This window comes from Uranotaenia lowii, chromosome 1 (genome assembly GCF_029784155.1).
Source record: "Uranotaenia lowii strain MFRU-FL chromosome 1, ASM2978415v1, whole genome shotgun sequence".
Classification (NCBI taxonomy): Eukaryota; Metazoa; Arthropoda; class Insecta; order Diptera; family Culicidae; genus Uranotaenia; species Uranotaenia lowii.
The window spans coordinates 57,231,244-57,238,353 of record NC_073691.1 but is presented as its reverse complement, the minus strand read 5'-3'; positions in this window follow the sequence as shown (position 1 = coordinate 57,238,353).

Below are 7,110 nucleotides of genomic sequence, written 5' to 3'. Positions count from 1 at the left end.
TTCTGCTTCCTCTAGCCCCAACAAATCGGACCGTAACCCCTCAAGAAAATGTGACCAGAATTGTGTGAGACCAGCATCCGATCAACGCGGATATGGATCGACTTGACTCGTCTGCTGCTGGCTCTGGTCTCACGAAGTGAGGACGTTTACGATTGGATCACGATTCACGATGTCGCCGAACGATGAAGGTCCGATGAGAGAGAGAGCGCGACCAAATGAGAACGAAGGAGATTCGCAGAGACCAATTCATCGATGTGAGGATATATTCAAAAACTGGTGAACTGGGCTGCCAGTTGACATTGTTTGACTCGTTTCGGAAAATGAACAAGATTCTTCTATCTCACAATTTGGACTTCCTGGTTTTCGCGTATCCGCATCCACGTAGACTGTCAGCTTCTGGTCACCCAAGGACTAGTTGATGGTCTACAGTGTGCTTCAGATATCGCAGATTCCGTTTCGCCTGGTTCCAATCCGCTTAGCTGGGACTGCTAACAGAACGACCAAGGATCGATACAATGATAGCTTATAGGTCGAGTATACACTGCCACAGACAGCAAACCACCGATTAAGCTGGCATACTATTGGTTGTTGGGCAGCTTTTCCGTCTCCTCCTTTTGCTGTTGATGGCAGGATCCAACGGAATTTTTGACAGCTTCGCTTGATCCATTCCAAATCTCTCCAAAAGTATCTTTATGTAACTTTTCTGGCTGACAGTAAACCCGTTTTCATCAAACTGAACTTGAATTCCCAGGAAATGGCGAATATCTCCCAGAGATGTTACAGTGAAGAATCGGTTCAAGGATTGAATCAAATCTTTATTCTGCTTCTCGTCTTCACAAGCGATGTCCTTATCGTCTAAGTAAACGACGAGATAAATTCGCTTTCCATCCTTGTCTTGCACGTACAAACAAGGATCGTTGGCTGATTGCTTGAACTCAGGTGCTTCAGAACGCTGTTCATTTTCTTGTTCCAGACATGATCTGCTTGCTTAAGGATAGAAACTCCTCCTCAAGAGACATACGGTGTATCCTTTTCGTAACCAGGCGGCTGCCGCATGTACACCGTCTCTTTGAGCTCCCCGTTTAGATAAGCGGTCTTCACATCTGCATGCTTCGCCAACAAACCCTTCTTGCTGGCGACCGTCAACAAGGTTCTGAATGTGACTTGACGAACCACACTGGTGCGGAAACTTTGTCGTATTCGGTACCGTATTTCTGGTTGAAGCCCTGGGCGACCAAACGGGCTTTGTACCGGATCACCTCACCTTGCTCGTCCTGCTTGCGTTTGAAGATTCATTTGTTGCGATCGGCCAGCATTGGGACTAACTCCTACGTTACATTTTCGATTAACGACTGCATCTCTTCGTTCGTGGCGGCTTTCCAAAATTCGGATTCTTGACAATTGATGGCTTCCTTGTACGACCTCGATTCGGTACAAATCTTCTTTGCCAAACCGGTAGTTTCGGGAAAACGCACTCGTATACCTTTGGTACTACGGGTCTAACGTCTCAGCGGTGTTCGTGCGGCATCACTCTCGATTTCATACGTAGTATCGTAAGTGCTGGTGTCGGATTCTCGGTCTTCATCGTCGGAAAATGCATCGTCTTCTGGTTCTTCGTTGGCAGGAACCAAAATCGACTCGTATTCCACAGTTTTCGTCTCAGCTAAGTCATCTTCTTCAGTCTCGATGAATCGGATGGCTTTCGGATCCAGCTTCTTCCGCTGCGGCGATGAAACTTTAAAGTAAGCAGTGCAACCAAAGAGATATAGGTCTGCATAGCTCGGCACCTTCCCGAACTATAATTCGAACGGCATCTTCTCCAGGATTCTTGATCGTAGAATGTTCTGCAGATAAGTTACAGTGTTGATTGCTTCCGCCCAGAATCGGTAACCCATCTTGGCATCTTGAATCCACCAGGCTTCGGTTTTTTCTTTCAGCAACTCCATTTTGCTGCGGGGAATATGCAGCAGTGAACTGAGGAACAATTCCTTTGGCTCGGTAAAACATTCCCAACGGTTTCGCCTTATATTTGACACCCTGGTCGGAGCGAATTATCACTGTAAAACGGCCAAAACGGTTACGTACTTTTGCACTCTTGAATCTTCTCGTTCGCCTCGGATTTCCTATTCAAGAAATAGACTTCGTTGAAACGGCTGAAGTCATCGATCATCGTCAAAAAATTTCTTGATCCGCCAATCGAAGTTGTTTTATAGGACCGCAAATATCGGTGTGAATGACGTGCAAAGGTTCCGACGATTACCTCTGCGCTTTCGGAGGAAATAGCAAGCGCGCCATTTTACATTCCACACAGCACTCGCACGTCTTCTTGATGTAACACTTTCTAATGGAAATGCCTGTTGCCAAACCTTCACGCACTGTTCGTTGGACTGCTTCACAATCACGGTGACCCAACTTTCGATGCCAACTGTGGATACAGTTCCAGAATTTTCCTCCGGGGTCAGTTTGGATAACGCAGCCTCGTTGCTTCGTGACTGAAATCGGGGACGTAAAACACATCGGACTGGACCATTTCTTGAATCGCTCCAGCCGAAGCTGCAAACAGGTGACCGCTTCCGATACCCTTTACGGACGTCCGCTACCATCGGCCAAGGTGATCGTCAAACGTGTACAGCTTCGCATTTCGGAGAAAACTTTCGATTCGAGCACATGTGAGATCTTCTATCCAGAAACGCTTCTGTTCTGTTGCGTTGCGTGCAGTAAATACGAATGGATTTGCTTTACTCAGATTGGCCGTCTTTCCTTTCGGTTTCGGTTGCATTTTCGTCCCTCTTCTCGGGCGCTCTCCTTGGGCAGGTGATTCGGGGCAATTCCGCTTGAAATGGCCTGGCTTCCAAAAGGAGTTACAGACCGTCTTCCTTCCGGTTTGGTTTCGGCCCGTTCTGAGAAGTGCTTCACAGAGACGTCGTATCTAACCGCTTCTAGGCACCGAGGCACCATCGATTAATTTTCGTTTGACCAAATCCATTGTCAGCTCGTCGTCAGATCTGCTTTCAAGTGCGGTAATGAGCGCGTCGTAGGAGTCGGGCATGCTCTGCATCACTATGGCAACCTTCATTTGCTCGTCCATCGCTTGGCCGGTGTTTTCCAAACATTGGAACAACTCGTCCATGTAGAAAAGAAAATTTTCCATGCTGTCATCCTCCTTGAATTCCGAACGGCAGATCTTCTTCAGGATTGAAACTTCGAGGACATCATCTTCTTCTGGTGGTTCTAGGTTCTTCAATGCCTCCCAGGTCGCCTTTGAAGTTGTACAGTTCCGGATGAGGGGGTGTTGGCTGTCGTCCACCAAAAGCGCTATGGTGACGCGTGCCATCGCATCGCCTTCGTTCCAGACATCCGTAACAGGTTCCGGTGCAACGCCGCACACAAATTTCCAAAGGTTTTCTCAAATCAGGAGCATTTCGGTCTTGAATCTGCAGGACTCATATCCTCTGCTCCTCAGCTTTTGAATGATGAACCGACTTCCGTCCATCCTCAACAATCGTCAAGAAACTACTTGCAGGGAACTTGAAAAGTCGTAGGCCTATAACCAATTGGACTAGGCAGTAGATCGAGAGAAACAACTTGTTTCGATGATGGACAAAATAAGACTTATTTTGTTTTCTTTTCAACTTATTGACTATCTATTCCAAGGCATGCTTGATCATCAGTCGCTTCGTTCTTCATCAACAGCTAAAATAACAGCACGATTTTGGGGAAGAAAAACAACTGTCAAATTCGTCTGTAGGTTCTCCTGCGTTTGACAGGGATTTTAGATATTACCCGGCAAATTCGATAATGTTTCCTCCCGTAATTTTTAGGGATTTCTGCGTAAGTTATCAAACAACTCAGTTTTCAATTAATTTTTACGTACTTAAAACTCAACTGCAAGAATTTATAAACCGCTGCCTGATTAGTGACCCATGGAACGCGTGGTTTGGAAGGTAAGCTACGTTTCGAAGCATGTCGGTCGATTTTGTAGTTCAGTTTGTTTGAAAAAGTAGCAGCGGATGGAATTCGATGGAATTCAAGACAAGAGAAAAGAGCAGTTTTACAGTCAACTGAACAGCGTGGTAGAGAAAATTCCGAAGGGTGACATTCAAATCCACTTAGGCGACTTCAATGCAAAGATTGGCTCCGATAATCAGGACTTTGAGCGCATAATGGGGCGTCATGGTCTAAGAAAGATGAGCAAAAACGGAGGGCTGTTTGTAGAATTTTGTGGCAACAACAACATGGTGATCGGAGGATCGCTCTTCCTCCATCGACCAGCACATAAGTTCACTTGGGTATCCCGAGATAGCCGAACAGAAAATCAAATTGACCACATCTGCATCAGCCGAAAATGGAGAAGGAGCCTTCTTGATGTCCGCAACAAACGAAGCGCAGACATTGCAGATACCGAGACAGACAGAGTGCGGTGACAGGCGAGGCATAACGTTTATCTGTACAACCCTCAAAGTACTCTGCAAAGTGATCCTGAACAGGATCCAGGAGAAAATCGACGCTACACTCCGACGGCAACAAGCTGGATTCTGATCCGGACGATCATGTGTGGACCATATCACAACGCTACGAATCATACTGGAACAAATCAAAGAATTCCAGGACTCTCTTCTGCTTGTGTTCGTTGATTTCGAAAAAAGCATTCGGCCGACTTAACCATGCGAACATCTGGGCGGCTCTAAGGCGACGAGGAGTCCCAGATAAACTGATCCATCTCCTTGAAGCACAATACAAGGCATTTTCGTGCAAGGTCTTGTGCGACGGTGTCTTGTCCGAACCAATCCCGGTAACTGCTAGAGTGAGACAGGGATGTATCTTATCACCGCTACTTTGTCTAATCGTAATGGATGAGATTCTGACTGGATCGAACCACTGTAAACCAAACCAAGGATTGCCGTGGAATCCTTTGACAATGGAGCAGCTAAGCGAACTTGATATGGGAGACGATATTGTTTTGCTTGCCCAAGAACAACTGGATATCGGAGCAAACTAAGCCGATGGAAATCAACACAGAGAACCCCCTCCAGTTTCATGGAAGTGGGTTAACAGGTTGAGAAAGAGGAGTGCTTTCAGTATCTTGGTAACCAGATAACGCCAGATGTAGGTATCAAGAAAGATTTCGAAAACCAGATCAGAGAAGCCCGATTTGCGTTGGTGAGTCTACCGAACATCAGCCGGTCACATCAGATCTTTCTGTGAACGAAAATCCGAAACTTCAACTCAAACATCAACCGGCACGGATACGTGCTGAAAAAAAATCAGGCAACCTTATAGATGGGACGATAGTCTCCAGGATTCCTGTCGATCTTGTCAGGTTTTTCAATAATAGCTATAAATTTTTGAAACCAGTTTCGATTTAGGGTCGATTTTTGGTAGCTCGACACTCGATATTGACTATGTGCAACAGCGTTTCTCCTATTCAATTCGGCAGAATAGTCATCCAGACCCAAAATGAAGTATAAATATTTACTGGCCTCAATGCTAGTCTGTATTCTACCGAAGTTATGATGTTACTTTCTTCATCAATATGCTCTACAGCTGTGAGAATTGCTGTGGTTACTTTATTAAAAATTTCAGTTGCTTACAGTATGGTGAAGCTTGAAGAGTTGGTAGTTTGTTATTTATTGATAGGATACAAGTATTGGAAATCCCGCTAATTTTAAATAGAATATTTCTATTACTCCTTTCCACTTTTATGATTTTCAATCAATTCGGTTAAGTCATGATTATGGCATGACTAGATAATAAATTTTCATGAATAACCTAGTTTATTTAAAAAAAACGCGGAAGTTTCTATAAAAAATCAATATAAAAAACGACAAAACTCAAAAGAGTTCGAATAATTTTATGGAAATTTGGCATAACAAGATCCTAGCGGTTTTTAAAAGGAGTGTATGAGAAAAAAACTATATAAAACACTACACATGGCAAAGAATTTTCATGAGATTACATCAAATTCGAAAATCAAACATTTTTTTACATACCAAAATGTATGGATGATCCATTAAATTGACAAAAATTTTATGCTATTGAAAGGAGAAACTTACTCACAAAACATATGTCTAAAAAATCGGAAATTTTTAGAGTTTTTTTTATTCAAATTTCTAACGCCTGCAAGAACAACTAAGATCAATCATGTTCATGCACTTTTCATGAAATTTTGTTCATAAGAATGTTTGGCATGAAGAGATGATTTATTATATCGAAAACCTAAACAGTCGAAACATTGAAATATCAAGGTTATGTAATTTCTTGAATGAATGAAATTTATGGTAGTACGAAGTCTACCGGGTCAGCTGGTTCTCACTAAATTAATAAATCTTACTTGTGTCTTTTTTTTAACATTTTCCATTGAATAGTTTAGTAAGGTCCGATATTTTCCGATATTTGACTTTAGGTTTTTGGTGAACAGCCAACATATGGTCCTTCGAGCCGGATTTATTTACCCATCTTATCATTGTGAGCCAACTATGAATAACGCATTAAAGAAAATGGTATAGATGAAGTTAAACTCACATTTCCATTAAAATTCATGTTTTAAAAATATTTGCATTTAAAAATTCATTAATAATTTTTGAAAACATTTGGGATTTAAAATATTTTCCCAATCTTACAAGTATGGATAACAAACATTTCCAATAGCCAAAAAAACATCTGCCATCTTTCAAACCGGTTTGATTGACCGACGACGATAGGAACTTGAATAAAAATATTGTCGAAAACTACATGTAAAAATCAATAGCCCGACTCCTTTAAAGAGCCATTTAGAGCCCCATAGATGACACGTGCCGACTTCGCTTTGCCACCGCTGCTCTTCCGGAATCCCGTTCCATTACAAGCGGCCTACTTTTCCTTGGCAGCACCTAGTTTCGTTCATACACTCACACACATCCAGCGAGTACCAACTGACATTTTTCCAACCGAAGTAACCCACCACCATTCTCCAACAAGTCCTGTTACAAAAGCCGTGGAAACCACTTTAAACCTCCCCTTGAACACCAACTCCTTCCAGTTCCACTGCAAGTCTCTCGGTCCACCAATGTCGAGATCCGAAAGGGTTGCAATCATCGAGGCTATTTTCACCAACCTGTTTCTTCCGGCCGT